Genomic DNA, 18439 nt, shown 5'->3' with positions numbered 1-18439 from the left:
AAATCTCATGAGCTCCGTTAGTATAAGAAAACAAACCACCACTTTAATGTACTGTAATGAACTCATTCTTTATTTATATTGGTGTTAAAACTACTGTATTCCAACTTCTCTATGGTTCATACCCCCCGATACTAGCCATAGATTCATCAAAATAAGCAAACAACACACGAAAAACAGAATCTGTCAAAAAACAGTGTGTAGTAATCTGTAGGTTCCGAGTACTTCTGTAACTCCAAAAATCCAACCAAATTAGTGCCACCTAAATAATTTGATATTGATCTACCACTACTAGGGAAAACCTTATACACAGAAGTTTATCAGTAGCGCGGTTTAAAAATGGGCGCTACTGCTAATTAGTAGTAGCAAGGGCTATAAAAACCGTGCTACTACTAAGTTGATAGTAGTAGCGAGGGGTATAAACCCGCGCTGCTACTAAATGGTATCCAACAATGCCCCCGGGATAGGCCATAGTAGTAGCGAGGGGTATAAAACTGGCACTACTACTAAGTAAGTAGTAGTAGCACAGGTAAGACCCACGCTACTACGAAGCCTGTCCACCCCGACCCGATCCACACTCCCACCCCACCAACCGTCCCACACCACCCACCCCCGTCTGTCTCAAAAAAAATCACGCAGCCCGATCTAGATCCCCAACCTCCTCTCCTCTTCCAACCCACTCGCCGCCGGCCTCCCTTCCACCTCTTCTTCTCCGTCCGTTCGCCCACATGCCCCCCGCCGCGTGCGCCACGCTGGCGGCTGTGCGCCCCGCCCCGTCCCTCCCCCGCGCTCCCCCGGCCTGCCCTCCGCGCTGATCCGCCGGAATCCGTAGCAAAGGCGGAGCCTTCCCAGCTTTCCGAGGAGTTACGGGCCATCCTCGATGAGGGGGCGACGGCCCCCCTAGCGCGCCCAACGGTGGCGACGCCGCCTGCCCCAAGACCAAGGGGAAGGACGGCGGGGGCGTGGCGCCGGCGGGGACGACTCTAAGCAATCCAAGCTGAGGGCCGGCCTCAACTCCGCCATCATCACTGAGAAGCCCAACATCAAGTGGAACAACGTCGCCGGGCTCGAGAGCACCAAGCAGGCACTGTAGGAGGCCGTCATGTTGCCCGTCAAGTTCCTCCAGTTCTTCACAGGTGAGCTTGTGCAAGGGAATCCAGTAATTCTACCTATTTTTTCATAGCCAAGGATGACGCGATTGTAGTTGGTGTAGCTAGATCGTATAGATAAGCCCTATGCATCTTGATCTCGATTGAATCTGATTGGATGAGCATGAATTATTCCATTCTCGAGTCCAGGTAGAAATATGCCACACAAGCTGGCTTTTGTCTGCAGAATAAGCATAATTTTTAGCCACCATGAGTGCGTCTACTAGATTGATTTGTATTGAACAAACTTAGTTGGTTTAGCACAGGAATCTCTAGCAAATTATGTTCAGGAACCTTGTTGACTTCTCAATCCTCGCAAAGAAACTTGCTAAGCTAAACTTATAATTACCTCGCCCTTGTACGAGATAATAGTATTGAGTAGAGCCATATGCATCTTGATCTGGATTGAATTTGATTGGGTGAGCATGAATATTTGCTTCTGGAGTGCAGGTCGAAAGTATGCTACACATGCTATTTTTTCTGCAGATAAGCATGATTTTGAGCCACCAAAGTGCATCCATCGATTGGTGTTGAACCAACTTAGTGCATGTCTGGCCAATTATATTCTGCAACTTCTTTGACCCATCAATCCTCGCAAAAGAACCTTGCTAAACTTATAATTACCTCTCTTGTACCAGATAACAGTATAGAATAGAGCCAATTGTGGTGGTAGTGTGAATTAAAAGACGACTACTTAACCAAGTGGAATAAAAAATTCCATTTTAACCATAAAGCCATAGAAACATTGGTGTCTTACTACAACTAGGTGGTTAAAACTAAAAAATGCATCAGATTGTAGATAGATCAATATCTGAACTACTTGGTATGGGTATCTATTGTTTATATGAAGAGCTAGCTTCATTTCTGAACTGTTTGTTTTGCTTGCGCATTCAGCAACCTAAGTTTATGTGTTTTGATTGAAAATCAGGACATTTTCCAAATACTGTCACAACTGGTATCTATTCTAGGGTTTGTGTCCTTAACTACTCAACTACACCTTGTGTGCTTTTCTTTAGTTTCTCCTGATGTGCAACTAATGAAGTATCTTATACTGGATAGTGCTTTTCTTTAGTTTCTCCTGATTATGTGGTTGCATGATTTGCTTGATCCTATGTTTCTTTTGAGCTTTATGTTTTTCTATGCACTTGTCAAATCTATATGTGTTCTTATATAACTATTCTCTACACTTTTCACTACTAGGAAATAGCTTATAGCTTCAATTGTGCATTACGGCTTAAATAAGATTCTCTGGAAAAAAATGTTGCACATTGGCATCTACATGTACCACATTGTTTTTTCGTGCCATTCTTCTGAAGAATCTGAAGTTTCTGAACCTTTGTCTGTAATGCTGCAGGGTTCTGGTCGCGACAATGATGGTCGTAGAGAGGTTCGTGGACTGGACGGTGTCGTTGTCAGATTTCGGGTTCCGGCAGATCATTGAGGTTCAAACACTGGGGTGCGCACGGAGATTTCGCCTCCTACCTACCTGCACCCCTCCACCATGCTAGGATCTAAAACTAAGGAAAGTACAACACAAGAGACACAGGGTTTATACTGGTTCGGGCCACCGTTGTGGTGTAATACCCTACTCCAGTGTGTGGTGTGGTGGATTGCCTCTTGGGCTGATGATGATGAACAATACAAGGAAGAACAGCCTCGCGAGGGTCTGTTCTTGGCTGGGGCGATGAACTACTCAGTGGAGTTCAGTCACCCTTCTCTCTCTCTCTCTCTCTCTCTCTCTCTCTCTCTCTCTGCTTCCTCCAACCGACCGAACCCCCTTGCTATGTGGGTGGCTGGTCCTATTTATAGAGGCCCTGGTCCTCTTCCCAAATATTGAGCGGGAAGGGAGCCAACAATGGCGGGCTAATTTCAAGGGGGACAGCAAGTATCAACTATCCTGACAAAAGTGGTCTTCGTCTGCGCAAAGCTCTTGTGATGACGCCGTCTTGGGCTCCACGGTGACCTCCATCTCGTAGTCCTCCTGGTCTTGGTCTCGTTGCACCGAAATGGCAACCTTTGCCTGATGCCTCGGTACCCCGCAGCTGCGCTTGCCCCCTTTGCACCAAAGAGGAAAGGAGGACGCTGTGCGGGCTGGCACCCGCATGGCGCCCTGAGTCGTCATGGCTTGCGTCACGGGCACCTCACGAGGTACCCCGCCTTGATCTCTCCGCCTCCTCGTGAGCCAGCCTGACAATGCCATGCCTGAGGAAGCTCCGCGTCGTCCGCCCCGCGAGGCGTGGCCCCTCGCGAGGGTCTTGGGTTTGTGTTGGTGAACATGGGCCGTGCTGCCCCCCCCCTTTGAGCCACGCAGCAGGCCGCAGGCAGGCAAGTCTGGGGACCCCCGTTCCCAGAACGCCGACAGTAGCCCCCGGGCCCAAGGCACGCCCGGACTTGGCCGTGCAGGGAGGCGCAAGGGCAAGAGCGAAGCGCCGCGGGCCCTAACAGCCTGCGGCCTTGGGCGCCGCGTGGCGGTTGACTGGACGTGGGCGCCTTAGCAACCACGCGAGTTGATGAAGGAGTGGCATCCTCCTAGGCCCTGCTTCTTGCTTTCCCCGGTTGCTGCTCAGATCCCCTTTCTTGCGCCTCTCCTTCCTTCCTCCGAAATTTCCAGATCTTCTCTGACCGTGCGACCTAGGGAGCCATGGCGCCTCGTCAGCCCCCGGCCGCAGCTTGGTACTCGTCTGCCCTGGACTCGCCGAACGTGTCGGAGGCGAGCCTTGCCCGGTTGCGCCGGATGGCGATGACGTGGGGCATCGATGGGGCGAAGGTGTTCAAGGCCGGCTCCGCCACCCCTGAGGGTCAAAGGAGCACCTTCTATCCGCTCTTCGTAAGTGCCATTGTTGCTGGCCTGGTGCCTCCCTTCTCCGAGTTCTTCTTCTCTGTCCTCCGCCATTACAAGCTACAGGCTCTGCATCTCCATCCCAACTCCGTCCTTCTCCTGGCAATCTTTGCTTATTATTGCGAGGCCCACGTTGGGGTGCAGCCCTCAGTGGCCTTACTGTGCCACTACTTCTACCTCCGGACCTCTCGTGGGACTGCTTCCGCGTGCGTGAGCTTCGTCACGTACGGCGGCGCCATTGCCATCTCGAACTCTGGGAAGAGGATTGAGGGCTTCAGGAGCAAGTGGATCTTGGTGGATGCTGGGCGCATCCAACCTCGGCTGATCCTGCCCACGGAGCAGCCCATGAGCTCCAGCGACTGGGGTCGAGCGGAGCTCGCGGATCCCCGCGCGAAGATGGTGTTGGAGAAGATGGACGCGGATCTCAGGCCGACCGACATGGCAGCGGCGAAGCTGACCGACGCGTCACTACTGAGGGAGTTCCTGGAGCACCGGCTGGCTCCGCTTCGGCAGTACCCACTTCCAATGTGGAGGCCCCGTCCGAGCCCCTCGGCCTTGGCCGACGGAGACCTGGCTGCGGTTCTCCAGTCTCTGGTCGGGGGCAACGTGGCGAGGCTGGAGGGTGCTCCTACGCCCTTGTTCCTCCGCAACGACTGGGAGCGGTTGGTGAAGTCGATGCCCGTCTTCAACGGGGATGGGCCCGTTCCCGTGGAAACTCCCGAGGAACCGGTGGACGTGCCCTCCGGCGACTCTAGCGAAGAGGAGGAAGGAGGGGAGCGGGGAAAAGGGCCTGACTCCGAGGCAACTGACGGAGAGTCGAGGGCTCCCCTCCCCTGGCGCAGGTCCAGCGTTCTCCGCCTCTCTCCGAGCGATGACGATGGGGATGATGACGAAGACGATGACGAGGACAACAACGAGCAGGACGGCGGGAGCTTGCCCCCGATCCCGAAGAAGGACAGGACCGGGCTGATCTCCCGCGGGTCTCCCCCGGCCCCGGGGCGAACCGCAGATGCACCTTCCGCCTCCAAGCTTCCCGAGGTTGACCCTTCCAGCCGGCTTTCAGGCTTCAAATTTGGCCGGAGGCCGCTTGAGCTCACTGGCGGCGACCCGTAAGCATTCGGTTCTTGTCTTTATCTCTTGCTCTGCTTTTGAGCCTTGACGTCCGAATTCTTTTGGATAGGCTGGCGCCCGCAGCAAAGAAGCCGAAGGGGGCTCCCGAGGTTCCATCTGTGGCGGCGCTTCTGCCCGCGAAGGAGGGTGACTGTGACGCACAGGCTTCTCCTGCCCGGTCGTCCTCGTGAGGCCTGAGTGAGATGGCTAGGGCGAGCTCAGCCCCCACGGCCCAAGTGGCTCCCGAGGTGCTCTTGCCTGCCGCCGCCACTACAGCTGTCGGGGCGCGGCGGACTCCGCCTCAGGATGCCGCGGCTACGCTGCCGCCTTCTCCTCCTACTCCACCGGCCGCTGTCTCTCCGACTCCTTCTGCCATTCTGGATCGTGCTGTTGCTGAGCTGGACCGACTGCGTCAGGATCTTCTTGGTGCCGACCCCCGCTTGGTAGCCGGGCGCTTGGAGCTGGCTTCAGGATGGGTTCGCTCCGACGCCTCGATTCGGGCGGCGCTGGTCCAGGCCTCGACGGCATGCGACGAGGAGAAGCAGGCCGTCCTGGAGGCGAAGGCTGCTCGTGATGCAGCCCTGGGGGAGGTGGTCGACATCCATGGTCGCTACAAGGCGCTGGAGGACGAGCTGCAAGGCCCGCGGGATCAGCTCACGAAAGAGGTCCGCCTTCGCCAAGAGCAGGAAGAAGGCGTGAAGGCTCGTGAGGCGGCCGTCGAGGGCCGGGAGGCCAAGCTCAGGAAGCGGCGCGACCGCCTAGGCGCGCTAGAGCAGGAGTTGGGGGCGAGGAAGGCCAAGCTGGACGACGAGGCCCTGGTTCTTGCCGAGGATCGCGTGGCCTTCACGGAGATGGAGGCGAGGGCTCGCTCCTCACTGAGGACGCTTTACGACAGCGGCTTGGAGAGCCCACTGGCTGGCCCCGAGGACGGCCCCGCCAAGCTGCTTCCCTTCCTGGTTCGCGCTCTTGAAGATGTCGCCCTTGGCCTTGGCCCCACGGCCGAGGCCGAGGCGCGTGTCCTGTCTTCTGCAGCACTGACGCGGGTCCTCACCCACATCTACCTTCGTGATCCCGGTGTCGACCTCGACGGCCTGCTGGAGCCAGTGAGTGGTGAGCGTGCCGCTGCCGCTGCCGAGGCCGTGAAGGGTCACGCGGAGGCTCTGCTGGGGAAGTTCCGGGCCTTCAACACCAAGCCGGAGTAAGGCGCTGCCGACCCGACTGCTCCGTGAGGCGAACCCGATCCGCGCTGCTCCACCGCCGATAAGTGACTCCGTCACGGCTCCTGTCCAGCTTTTAGTTCCTGCACATGTATCATGCCCCGGGGAGGCGTTTAAACTTGCGTTGGGCATCAAGATAACAGTGTGGACTGTAATATTTGCTTTTGAATTCCTTGAAGTTTGCGCTTTTACCTTCCTACTTGCTTATGTTCTACGCCGGCAGAGCCCGGCCCTGCGCGTACCTCACCCAGCAATAGTCCCGACCGGAAACCAGGACGGGACCAAGGAGTGAGGGGCTACGTGACAAGTTAGGCTCCTGAGTCGCGATGCTCAGGAGTCCCCCTTGGTGCACGAATAGCAAGTAGGGAGGTATGATGTGGGTGGATCCACCGTTCTATGTCTACAGATCCCGGCCCCGCGCGTACCTCACCCAGCAATAGTCCCGACCGAAAACCAGGACAGGACGAAGGAGTGAGGGCCTACGTGAAAAGTTAGGCTCCTGAGTCGCGATGCTCAGGAGTCCCCCTTGACGCTCAAACGGCCTTCGTACCTTGGCTCCACTCGGGCGGCGTGCGTCTGGGTGTGACCTAGGTGCAGCCCCCGTGCCCAGCCCCCTCGTGCGGCACTCTAGAGGGGAGGCGTTACGATGAGGCTAGACACTGAGCTCTGGGCTCCCTAAGGTTGATGAGGCCCGGGGGCTACCCTCAGTTGTTTATCACCAGCGCGGAGCATAGTGCTACCATATGTGTACGGGAATATCTGCTCCTCGGCAGTGTCGTCAGCCAGCGCGGAGCATGGTGCTTCCACTGGTACGTGGGAGGGGGCCCCTCCGGGAGGAGCCCCCGGGGCGTGTACAGCCCTGCCCTAACACGTGGCTGGCACGGTAGGGCCTGGCGAGGTGTATCTGGGCACCCGTGAGCCAGCGCGGGACTCACGGGGCCCTACCTCTAGGCGGGTTGCGCCTGGCACTGGGCCTTATCTTGTGATGTGTCATTGCAAATTTGGTTAGATGCCTGCACTCTACGTCCTCGGGTCCCGGCCCTCGAGCTGGTCTCAGCCGTCGCTGGTATGCCAGGTCGTGATGCCGTGGTCAAGGCCAGAGGGTGAGGGCTGGAGAGCCAGTAAGAGCCCTGAGTCGCGATGCTCAGGTACCCCCCCTTTAACGTGCAAGTGGTCAGCATGGAGAAGAAGAGGTGCCGTGGACCGGCATCAAATAATCAAGCGTGGTGATTCTAGCACATAACCGGAAATAAACACAGATGGGATACGTGGCGCTGGGCCTGGCCCGAGCGGCTTGGGGATGATGCAGCCCGGGTGGCGCCCCCAACAAGGTAAGCTAACAACATGGAATAAAAGGGATACACGCCGTAGGGACAGACCCACGCGGCCTGGGAACAATGCAGCCCTGGGGGCGCTCCCAGTTGAAAGTGAAACTTGAAAGATGTCACCTGATGACGCTGAAGACGAAGGGGTGTTGGTGTAGCAGATTCGGTGGGCTGCGGAAGCCGATCCTCATGAGCCCCCAGACCCAGGAGCCTTGGGAGGCTTCGGAGGCGCTGGCGGCTCCTCGTAGGCCATCTCCACCCCTGCCAGGGCAGCGGAACGCCTGGCCTCTCGTGCCTCCATGATGCCCCTCATGAGGCACTGGTACGCGTCAGCCGCGTTCGGCAAGCCGTAAGGCATGCGAACTTAGCTGTGGGGTGGGCCTCCACAGCGCCCCACTCGCGAGGGCCAGAGGCACTCCAGAGAGGCGACTCGGTTGAGCCCTGGTATGTCGATGCAAACGCGCAGCCCACCATCCTCGCCTGGATGGGGAACCACTGCTGGCAGGCGGCAGCCGCCTTTCATGACTCTTTACTCTTGTAGCTCCTGAATGGCCTTGCTGACGAACTCCTGAGGGTCTGGATCTCCTTGCCTTGCTCCTTCTTGAGGGAAACATGCTTCAAAACAAGCCTCCATGTGGTGCCCAAGCGCCTCCCTTGTGACCCTAGCTAGGTCGGTGGTCCTCCAGGGGAGAGCCCCCGAGCCCTGCCTGAGGAGGGCGCCGGGCACGCTTTCCTATGCGATGGAGGGAGGTTCCCCCTGGGCAGGCGCGGGCCCAGAGGGGCTTGCCTCCTGAGTGGTCGGGCCGGACGATGTCTTCTTCTTCTTGGGGGCGGTCTCGGGAGGCCTCCTGCTTCCACGATCCGGGTCTTCCAGTGACGCGGCCTGAAAGGCTCGTTCCAGGGAACACACTGCGTCCTTCTCTTCACAGGGCACCGTGATGACTCCGCCGCTTCCTGGCATCTTGAGGACGTTGTAGCTGTGGTGAGTTACGGCCATGAACTTGGCCAGCGCTAGGTACCCAAGGATGGCGGTGTACGGTAGGCGAATGTGGGCGACGTCAAAGTAGATGAGCTCGGTGCGGTAGTTGTCGCGTGCCCCGAAGGTGACAGGGAGGCAGACCTGCCCAATCGGGACCGTGGAGCCGTCGGTGATACCGGAGAAAGGCTTGGTTGGCTGAAGCTGGCTGTAGGGCACTTGGAGGTTGTTGAACGTCTCCGCGGACAGGACGTTGAGCCCTGCCCCTCCTTCGATGAGGGTCTTGGTGACCACCACGTTGCTGATGATTGGGGAACAAAGCATCGGGAGGACTCCGGCTGTAACCGCACACGTGAGCTGATCTGCTGAGCTGAACGTGATGGCGCACGCCGACCACCTGAGGGGGCGCGCGGCTTTGAGCCTGGGGAGGATTGCATTCACTTCACGGGCGAAATGCTTGAAGATGCGCTCAGAGGCGGGGGCTTGTGCTCCGCCCAAGATGCAGGCGATTGCGCGCGGCTCCTGGAAGCCCCCAGCCTCGTCGTCCTGGTGGTAGTCCTCGCTTCTCCTTGGCTGCGGCAGCAGCGGTGGGAGGCCTGCGTTGCCTTGCGGGCGATCCTCGCGAGGCTAATCCCTCCGGTCTCCCTCGCGAGGCTGATCCCTCCAACCTCTCTCGCGAGGCGGGTCTTGCCAGCGATCCTCGCGAGGTTGGTCGCGCCACCCTTGGCGTGGGCCACGGTCTTCCCAGCGTACTGCGTTCCTTCCTCCTCCTCGACCGTAGCCCCGGTCACCGCGGTCGGGGCGACGGCCGATCCTTCCTTCTCGCACGGCTCGGAGTTCTTGACATTCGTTGGTGTTGTGGGTGTGGAGGTCGTGGTACACACAGTACCGGCTGCCCTTGGAAGGTTCGGGCTGATCTCTGCCCCGCTTGGTGTCTGGTTCTGCCGCGAGCACGGCAGCCCCCTTGCGCTTCACATCCTTGGCCTTGGGCTTCTTCTCTTCTGGGTCTGCGGCGGGCATCTCGAGGAGGGAGAGACGCCCTTCCTCAGCCCTGGCGCACTTGTTTGCCAAGTTGAATAGGTCCAAGGAAGTGCACAGGTCTTCATGCATCGCCAGCTCCTCCTTCATCTTGACATCGCGCATGCCGTCGGAGAAGGCCGAGATGATGGCCTCCTCGGTCACCTTGGGAATCTTGAGGCGTGCGTTGTTGAAGCGCTGGATGTACTTCTGCAGGGTTTCCCCGGGCTGTTGCTTGATGCGGCGCATGTTGCTCACGGCGGGTGGCCGATCGCGAGTGCCTTGGAAGTTGGCGATGAAGCGGGTGCGCATCTCGTCCCAGGAGGAGATTGTGCCTGGCGCCAGGTTCAGGTGCCAGGTGCGGGCCCCGTCCTTGAGTGCCATGGGGAACCAGTTCGCCATGACCTTCTCGTCTCCGTTGGCAGCTTTGATGCCCGGCTCATAGAGCTGGAGGAACTCTGCAGGGTCAGCCGTGCCGTTGTAGCGAGGAGGCAAGTCTGGCTTGAACTTGCCGGGCCACGCGACGCTGCGTAGCTCGGGGGTGAAGGCACGGCAGCCTGCTGTGGCCACGGGAGGCCTCGGGTGACGGGGAGCTTGGTCTTGCATGTCCCCACGCGCTGCAGCTGGGAGCAGCGCGGGGTCTTGACGCACGGGAGCAGGAGCATGGTCGCGACGTGCTGGAGCAGGGAGCGCCCGGGCAGCTTCTTGCGGGCAAGGGACTTCTTGGCATCTCTGCTCTTGCCGCGCTCGCACCTGACGGAGCGGGTTCCGCCCGGGGGCCCCGCGCCTTGGGGCCATGGCGTCTTCTTGAGGAGGAGGCGGCCGGGGCGCCGCCGGAGCCTCGTCACCCGCGCGTGGCGGGGTGCGGTGCAGTGGAACAGACGGCGCAGGAGAGCCCCCTGCGGCACGGGCGAGCTCGGTGACACGGTCGAGCCATTCTTCATAGACGTCGTCGACGAGACGGTAGCGCAGGAGCTCGTTCGCCGCGATGAGCGCAGCTCGAGCCTCCATGGATGTGCGGAGCGCACGGGACGAAGAACCAGCTGGGGTGAGCGAGGGAGTTGCGGTGCGGCCTTCTTGCCGCACGGACGGATGCTGGGACGATGCTTGCCGCTCGTCCCCCGCCGGGCTGGTGGCGGCGTTGACGACAGGTGACGGGGAACGGCGTGGATGTCCGCCGACGGGGGCCGTCTGGGTGACGCGGGAAGCGAGTGCGGCCTGGTGCTCGGCGCGGGCCCGACGAGCGTCAGACATGGGCGTGATGGTCGGAGGAGAACGGGGTGGTGGAAGATGAATTCCGGCGCACCCCTACCTGGTGCACCAAATGTCGGATTTCGGGTTCCGGCAGACCCTTGAGGTTCGAACACTGGGGTGCGTGCGGAGATTTCGCCTCCTACCTACCTGCACCCCTCCGCCATGCTAGGATCTAAAACTAAGGAAAGAACAACACAAGACACACAGGATTTATACTAGTTCGGGCCACCGTTGTGGTGTAATACCCTACTCCAGTGTGTGGTGTGGTGGATTGCCTCTTGGGCTGATGATGATGAACAATACAAGGAAGAACAGCCTCGCGAGGGTCTGTTCTTGGCTGGGGCGATGAACTGCTCAGTGGAGTTCAGTCACCCTTCTCTCTCTCTCTCTCTCTCTCTCTCTGCTTCCTCCAACCGACCGAACCCCCTTGCTATGTGGGTGGCTGTTCCTATTTATAGAGGCCCTGGTCCTCTTCCCAAATATCGAGCGGGAAGGGAGCCAACAATGGCGGGCTAATTTGAAGGGGGACAGCAAGTATCAGCTATCCTGACAAAAGTGGTCTTCGTTTGCGCAAAGCTCTGGTGATGACGCCGTCTTGGGCTCCACGGTGACCTCCGTCTCGTAGTCCTCCTGGTCTTGGTCTCGTTGCACTGAAATGGCAACCTTTGCCTGACGCCTCGTTACCCCACGGCTGCGCTTGCCCCCTTTGCACCAAATAGGAAAGGAGGACGCTGCGCGGGCTGGCACCCGCCTGGCGCCCTGAGTCGTGCCTGAGGAAGCTCCGCATCATCCGCCCCGCGAGGCTTGGCCCCTCGCGAGGGTCTTGGGTTTGTGTTGGTGAAGACGGGCCGTGCTGCCCCCCCCCCCTTTGAGCCACGCCGCAGGCCGCAGGCAGGCAAGTCTGGGGACCCCCGTTCCCAGAACACCGACAGTCGTGGCTGCCTATGTATAGAGAAGCGAAGCTGCTGCTCGTTCTCTACCTCTGTCACCCCAACACACGGGTAAGCAGCCGACCAGACACCCCGAGCCCGAGAGATGATCAACATTTAGATATAGTTGATTCGATATGTGGCCAATTCTGAATCTGAATCTTAATGATGTTTGGGTTTCAGAGTGCGGGGAGTGGGGCACGTGTACGATGGCTTCCTCCGTTCGCTGGTGGCGAGGCACAAGGACGACATCGACCGGTCCTGTTGGAGCTGAGGGCCAAAGAAAGGGACGTGACTGAGTCGCAACTCAAGGCGGCGGCTGCCATCAGTCAGTTGTGGCTCTTCGAGGCTATCCAATGTGTTTCGTCGCAGCTGCAGGCCGCGAGATCTGGCCGGGCAGGCGCCTCACACTGACGAGTGGTCCAATTTTCGGATCGGGCCATAACAACTTACGTAGGTAGTTGCTTATGTAACTGTGCGATAGAATGGAATTATACATGAGTTGCTGCTACAAGGAGGAACATAGTTGCTTATGTAACTGTGGGATAGAATGAAATTATACATGAGTTGCTGCTACAATGAGGAACTGGAGAAGATACAAAAACTGTGTGATAGAATGAACTTGGTTGATTTTATTTTTTTAATTCCTAATAAGTTACTAGTGGCGTGGGGGATAAAATGGCGCGCTACTAGTATTTAGGATACTAGTAGCGTTGGGACTATAGACACGCTACTACTATTTCATTAGTAGTAGTGCGGTTCATAATAGCAGTAGTGCGGATTGAACCCTCGCTGCTACTAACGAATTTAGTAGTGGCGCGGGTTCGACCCACGCTACCACTAACTTTTAGCTGTAGCGCGATACTAGTAGCGCAAGTACCCGCGCTACTAGTAGCCATTTTACCCGCGCTGCTAGTATCCCTTTCCCTAGTAGTTTACTGCAGTTGGAATTGGTATTTTACCGCTGTCTAGTTAAAAATGAAAATTATTCTCGTGAGCTCATAATTTCTGTTTTTTCAGCAAGATCAAACAACTATCATCCAAGAAGATCCTAAAGGCTTTACTTGGCACAAACACTGATTAAAACATAAAAAACACAATCATAATAGTGGATAGATGATTTATTTATTAATAAACAGTAACAAAAAACAAGAAACAAAAATAAAATTGGGTTGCCTCCCAACAAGCGCTATCGTTTAACGCCCCTAGCTAGGCATAATTTTAATGATGCTCACATGAAAGATAGCAATTGAAACACGAAGGGAGCATCATGAAGCAAATGAAAACCACATCTAAATCTAGCATATTTCCTCTGCATAGGCATTATATAAGCAAACAAATAATCAAGACAAGAAAAAACTAGCATATGCAGGGAAGGAGAAAGAAACAATACCAATCTCAACATGACGAGAAGTAATTCAGTGATATGAAAATTTCCACAACCATATTGTCCTCTCTCATAATAATTACATGTGGGCTCATATTCAAATTCAAAAATATAACTATCGCATAAAATATTCTCTTCATGATCCACATGCATGCAAAGTTGACACTCTTCCAAAATAGTGGGAATATCTTTAACTAAAGTCATGACCTCTCCAAACTCACTTTTATGAAAAAATTCATAAGATTGAACATTCTCCAAATATGTGGGATCTAAAGTTCACACTCTTCCAAACCCAATTTCAATATTATTGCAAACATTATTATCAATCTCATTTCATCATGGGGCTTAAATAAATTTTCAAGATCATAGGAAGAATCGCCCCAATCGTGATCATTGCAACAAGTAGCAGACATAGCAAAATTAGCATCCCCAAGCTTAGGGTTTTGCATATTGTTAGCACAATTTACATCAATAGAATTTATAATAAAATCATTGCAATCAGGCTTTTTATTCAAAGATCTATCGTGAATCGCTTCATAAAGTAATTCATCACACTTTTCAGATTCACAAATTTCAAGCAAAATCTCATAAAGATAATCTAGTGCACTCAACTCACTAGCAATAGGTTCATCATAATTGGATCTCTTAAAGAGATTAGCAAGTGGATGAGGATCCATAAACTTTTAGCAAGCGAGGATGCAAGCAAAAAGAAGATACATGGTAACACAAGCAAACAAAAGATCAAACGGAAGAAGGGCCAATAAAATGGAAAAGGTGAAGTGGGGGGGAGGAAAACGAGAGGCAAATGGCATTAAAATGTAATGCGAGGGAGAACAGTTTGTGATGGGTACTTGCTATGTCTTCACTTGTGCGTAGATCTCCCCGGGAACGGCGCTAGAAATACTTCTTGCTACCTCTTGAGTATGCGTTGGTTTTCCCTTGAAGAGGAAAGGGTGATGCGGCAAAGTAGCGTAAGTATTTCCCTCAGTTTTTGAGAACCAAGGTATCAATCCAGTAGAAAAGCGTATAGTTATGAGAATATCTAGGCATGATCATGTATATAGGCATCATGTCCGTGACAAGTAGACCGAAATGATTTTGCATCTACTACTATTACTCCATACATCGACCGCTATCCAGCATGCATCTAGAGTATTAAGTTCATAAGAAAGAGTAACGCATTAGGCAAGATGACATGATGTAGAGGGATAAACTCAAGAAATATGTTATAAACCCATCTTTTTATCCTCGATGGCAACAATACAATACGTGTCGGTTCCATTTCTGTCACTGAGATCGAGCAACGCAAGATTGAACCCAAAGCTAAGCACTTCTCCCATTGCAAGAAAGATCAATCTAGTAGGCCAAACCAAACTGATAATTCGAAGAGACTTGCAAAGATATCAAATCATGCATATAAGAATCCAGAGAAGAATCAAATATAGTTCATATATAAACTTGATCATAAACCCACAATTCATCGGTCTCGACAAACACACCGCAAAAAGAATTACATCGAATAGATCTCCAAGAGAATCGAGGAGAACTTTGTATTGAGATCCAAAGAGAGAGAAGAAGCCATCTAGCTAATAACTATGGACCTGAAGGTTTGTGGTAAACTAGTCACACATCATCGGAGAGGCTATGGTGTTGATGTAGAAGGCCTCACTGATCGATTCCCCCCCTGGCGGAGCTCCGAAAAAGGCCCCAAGATGTGATCTCATGGGTACAGAAGGTTGCGACGGTTGAATTAGGGTTTTGTGGTGCTCCTTGAAGGGTTCTGGTTATATGAGTATATATAGGAGGAAGAAGTAGGTCGGTGGAGCTGCGAGGGGCCCACGAGGGTGGGGGCGTGCCCTTCTTTCTTGATGTCCACTCCAAGTCTCCTGGATCACGTTTGTTCCAAAAAAGATCCTCGCGAAGGTTTCATTTTGTTTGGATTCCGTTTGATATTCCTTTTCTGCGAAACACTAAAATAGGCAAAAAAACAACAATTTGCACTGGGCCTTCGGTTAATAGGTTAGTCCCAAAAATTATATAAAAGTGCATAATAAAGCCCATTAAAAATCCAAAACAGATAATATAATAGCATGGAATAATAAAAAATTGTAGATATGTTGGAGACGTATCAACGCTCCCGAGGTCGGGCCGCAGGCCGGTTCTCCCGAGGTAGATGGTTGGGGGAGTTCCTCCCGAGGCTGCCCCGGCCCTGAAACCGGAGGTGCTGCCGAAGGCTTGAAGAGCCGCTCCTCGAAGATGCCAGGCTCTTGGGGTTGGTGCTTGGATGCCCTTTTGGCGATGTCATCGGCCTCCTTGTTGGTGCCACGGGGCACGTGCTACAACTCTAGGCCCAAGAACTGCTTTTTCATTTTGCGTACCTCCACGAGGTATGCCTCCATGTGCTCGTCCTTCGGCTCGTATACCTTGTTGGAGAAGTTGTGGAGGAGCGGCGAGTCGCCCCGGATGGTGAGGCGCTTCACCCCCAGGGCCACCGCAGCCTTAAGGCCAGCGATGAGGCCTTCGTACTCCGCGATGTTGTTGGAGACCTTCTCGCTTTCCTGGAAGCACAACTGCACGGCGTAGTAGAGCTTGTCCTGAGTGGATGAGATGAGCACTGCTCCAGCTCCCGCGCCCTGGCGTCCGAACGCGCCATCGAAATACATGACTCAGCCATCTGGTGCTTCACTTCATGGCGAGAGGGATCGGTCCGCGCCCGCTTCAAGACCTGGGGTGTCAGTCCATTTTGCCACGAAGTCGGCGAGCGCGGCTCCCTTGATGACCCTGGTTGTGCTGAACTCCAGCTGGAATGCTTGCAGCTCGATGTTCCATTCAGCGACTCTTCCTGCAGCGTTGGGGCTCCTCAGTACCCTCTCCAGCGGGTAGGCCGAGACGACCTTAATTGGGTGACCTTGAAAGTAGTGACACGGCTTACGCGAGGCCACCAAGAGCGCGGGCAAGAGCTTTTGAGGCATGGGGTACCGTGCCCTTGCATCCTGCAGCACCATGCTGACAAAGTACAATAGGTGCTCGACGAGGGCGGGAGCGTCGACGGAGCCTGCGTCTGCAGGAGGTTGGGGCGTCTGTTGAGGTGACGGGACCCCAGGAGCCTGGTCGCCCATTAGGGCCTCTGCAAGCTCCGTCCAGATCCCGTTAACCGGGTGTCCCATGAGATGACGGTAAGGCAACGGGGAACATGCAAGAAACATGTCGGGCACGATGTAAACGCGAGCATTTCATACAACATATGCATTCGTCCACGGGTGGTCGTTCTCAGCGGTGTACCTTCAAAGCATGCATATTCGGGGCGGAACGAGTCGGTGCAAAGTAGAGGAGGTAGACGTTCTTGGGACGGTCGTAGTGGTACACAGTGATGGTAGTTGTACATGCGGTATTGCGACGGTAGTGGTACAAGGCATCATGGGAAGTAGTCGTTCTTGCAAACTTGTCGGATCCACGATGACGGTAGTGGAACACTTGTCAAAGTGGGACTTGGCATCCCGACCTGTAGTCGTCCAGGTGTTGTGGAAGAAATTGACGTTCACGGGGTCTCGGTCTTGGCCATGGTATAGTGGCTCCATGAACACAATAGGGCCATATGGATGCAAGGCCATGGCAGCGGCGGGTCATGGTGCTGGACTCACTCGAGTCAATGTGGGCGCGTGTGTCTGTGGACGAAGTAGGCAGTAGCGGGTGAATTAGGGGAGCAACGGCGCAACAAACGGGCGGCGGCCATGGCGGTGCGGTGTGGCGCATAGGCAAGGAGGAGGCCAATGAGGTGTTGGGCGGACGCGGGCACATGACGGGTGATGGGGTGGCGAGCCGACCAGCGGCTCGAGGAGGGGGTCCTGGTCACGACAAGAGAATCCAGCGGGGCAATGTCCTTAACGGACGGAGCTGGTGCAGGATAACCGTGGCGAGGCCGAAGGTGGGGTCTCGAGCAAGAGGTGCCGACACCTGGAGCAGAGGAGGTGGTCGATGTCGTGGAAGGGCGAGGTCGAGGACAGTCGCGGCTTGAGGGTGCTGCAGGTGGGAGCGGCTGGAGATGGTGGTGGCGCCACACGGCTCGGCGGAAGCAGGGGCGGTGGAGCTCGCGCATCAGGCGGCGTCACTGGACGAGGAGGTGGCTGCGGCCTCGTGATTTCTGGCGGCAGGGCATGGCTCACCGGTGAGCAGCGGGGTTGCCGGGCAGCGCGCAGGACTGCGGCGAGGACACAGGGGAGAGGGGCCGCGCAAGGCAGCGATGCTCATTGGTGCTGGTCGCAGGAGCAAGCGGCGGCGAGGTGCGGCGCTGGGGCGCTTAGGATCGAGCGAGGAGGGCTGCGGGGATCGAGCAGAGGGGTGGATCGGAAGGAAGATGGAATCGAGGGGTGAGGTCGCGGCTGGGCCTTGAGCCGGCTAGGTCAGCCGTGGGTGGGCCTTAAGCGGGCTTCTGCTATGCACTTCTCCTCTCTCTCTCTAAGCAATCTCCTTACAGAAAAAATAGAGAGAGACCAAAAGAATCAAGAGAAGAGGCCATGGAGAAAAATACAATGGTGGGACATTTTTGTAAGTCTTTATGGAATATTTCCAACCCAACAAAAGTGGTTCCAGGAAAATAGGCAAAGTTAAATCCAAAATTATTTAACTTGCACCAAAGGAGTTGAATGTAGTCTAGGATTTAGGAGTGTCCAAAAATGTTGAGAATTTAGACAGAGCCTCGATAAATGGAGAAACAGTTATCGACAAGGTTTGGAGGTGAAACTTGAAGCAGAAGAGGCATGGAACTAAAATGCAAGTGTGTTATGGTTAATTCCATATTAATTCCATATTTATTATAGCTCTCTAAATATCGAGAGGATATGTTAGAAAGAGAAATCACTATGTAAATTCCCTCAATTTAAATAGATGAAAGATCTATGCATTTTATTTAGTGGAGTTGGAAAAATTAATGACATGATGCAAAGATGAATCCAACAAACAAATAAATAACAGAGCTGACACGCAAAACATAGAAGGCATCTGGAGCACCGGTCTTGGGGCGTCACACGTCGCCATTGGGTGGTATTAGGATCTTTTACTCCTCGTCTATACTCTGGGATTCCGACCTCTCTTCTATTCGAGTTAAATGATTTGCTAACTCTAATTTTAGGTTCTCGTAAATACTTTCTCCCAGAGAGCCCCTTCATTCCAGATGATGTCATGCTTCACCAGAAGATTCCGAAGATACCCTTGAGTATTTCCTGAGACTTTTGTGCTCGTCA

The sequence above is a fragment of the Triticum urartu genome, chromosome 3, assembly GCF_003073215.2.
Source record: "Triticum urartu cultivar G1812 chromosome 3, Tu2.1, whole genome shotgun sequence".
NCBI lineage: Eukaryota > Viridiplantae > Streptophyta > Magnoliopsida > Poales > Poaceae > Triticum > Triticum urartu.
This window is presented reverse-complemented; position numbering follows the sequence as displayed.